Raw genomic sequence first — 2,160 nt, 5'->3', positions numbered from 1 at the left:
GCCTATGCTGGGGTGACAAGCCTCCCCATAGTGACCAGTGAGTGCTGACGGAGGTGATAAATCATTGTTCGAATGGCCCCGTTAAGTTACTTGGCTGATGATTACGTGCCTAAGTACCGTTCGAACGACTCGGGTGTGAATGGAATTGGGTAACGAGCCCTTTCCTTTATGTGTTTTTGGTTATATGTGACAAGCCTGGACCTCGGAATTGAGTGATCATACTTGGTTTGTGTGATGACCCATACAGGGTTGATCCTCATATATTTAGGTATCATGTCGTACCTTTGGAATTGTTGATTTGTGAGATAAATGGATGATACCTAAATTTGAATCAAGGGACATTGGTAAGGAGTCGTTACGTGCGGTAACGAGTCACGTGATTTGTATAAGGACTCGTGATATAATGTCGATATTCTAGCTTCGCCAATATGCTTGATGAATTGAACTTAATAATTATTCAGCTAACATGATCATTCATTGCATCGCTTTAGATTAGAATGTGGTGAAATAAGCGTTGAAGTCGCATGTTAAGGAAGTGTTGTCATTTGCGAACCAGGTAGTCGGAGTCGCATGTGAGGGAGTGTTGTTTGGAAAGGGCATGCATCATTTCATATCTTTATATGCACATTTAACAAGAGTATTTAGGAATTGTTTGATTTTTTGTTTATCATTAACTGTGCTGATTGTGTCGATAACATGTGTAACTTAGAACTAATGGAACCAGTAAGTTAGTTACTCACTCCCACCTGGGACGGTGTTTTAAAACACCAATTAGGCATATCATTGATGAAGGAACTAGTGAGACCTCAGACAGGTAGGCTCATATTGAGTTGTGCTAATGCCGTTATGTTTTGGAGAATTGGGTGTAAACTGAAAGTTTTATACTTTAACCGTCTTGGGTATGCGTATTGTATATCGTAGCTTGTATAATCCTCATTTTGGGCAATCACCACTATTGAAATTGTATTTTTGATTTTGGCCCTATAATTTTGAATCTTTCGTTATCTCTACCTTGCTTTGGATTCGCTAAGTGAATTGTGTTATTCTGATTATTCGTGTACGGAATGAATGTGAATCTAAATGTGGTCAATGTGCATTCTTATTGGGTTAACGCCCGGGAACTCGAGATCAGGGTCTTTGTACTCGGGTGCTAATTTTCGGGGCGTTGATATAGTTGATAAACTATGTGATTAGGTTGCACATTCGGATATGATATGATTGTGTGACAGTGTGAAGTGGTTCCAGATTGAAAAATGTGATACGGTTGATGGACTATTTGCGCTTGAGAATATGATATGATTGTGTGAGAGTGTGATAAATGCTCTCCACTTGAGAATGTGATACGGTTGATGGACTATGTTATGACGCTAGATAATCCAAGGTTGTGTGACAGTGTGATCATGTTACACTTGAAAATATGCTGAGGATATTATATGTGGTTGATATGTGGTTGTGTGAGTGTAATGTGTCCACTTGAGAATATGATACGGTTAATGGACAACGTGATAGAGTTATACTTGAAGATGTGGTATGGTAGTGTGATGAAATATATATCTACTTGAGACTTTGATATGATTGATGGACAACGTAATGAGTTTGCACCTGAGGATATGATATGGTTGTATGATAATGTGATATGGTTACACTTGATGATATGATATGGTATATAGACTATGTGATTAGGTTGCATTTAAGCGCATGACATGGTTGAGACAATAGTGTGATGTGATTCCACTTGAGAATATGATACATTTGATGGACTATATGATGAGGTTGCACTTGAGGATGCATATGATATGGTTATAAGATAGTGTGATGTGGTTTTGCTTTAAAATGTGAAACACTTTATGGACTGTGTGATGAGGCTGCACTTAAGGATATGATATGGTTGTGTGACAGTATGGTGTGGTAGATCCACTTGAGAATGTAATACAGTTGATAGACTATATGATGAGGTTGCACTTGAGGATATGATATGGTTGTGTGAGTGTGAAGTGATTTCACTTAGAAATGTGATATGGTTGTTTATTTTGGCGAAGATTATAGTTTATTTTTTTATTTCCAGTTTTCAATCTTCATTCGTTTAAAACCCTCAAAAGAAATAACAAAAAAATTAGCAAAAAGTAAATAATAATAAAAAATCTTAAATCTATCGATCCA

This window comes from Magnolia sinica, chromosome 3 (assembly GCF_029962835.1).
Source record: "Magnolia sinica isolate HGM2019 chromosome 3, MsV1, whole genome shotgun sequence".
NCBI lineage: Eukaryota > Viridiplantae > Streptophyta > Magnoliopsida > Magnoliales > Magnoliaceae > Magnolia > Magnolia sinica.
This window is presented reverse-complemented; position numbering follows the sequence as displayed.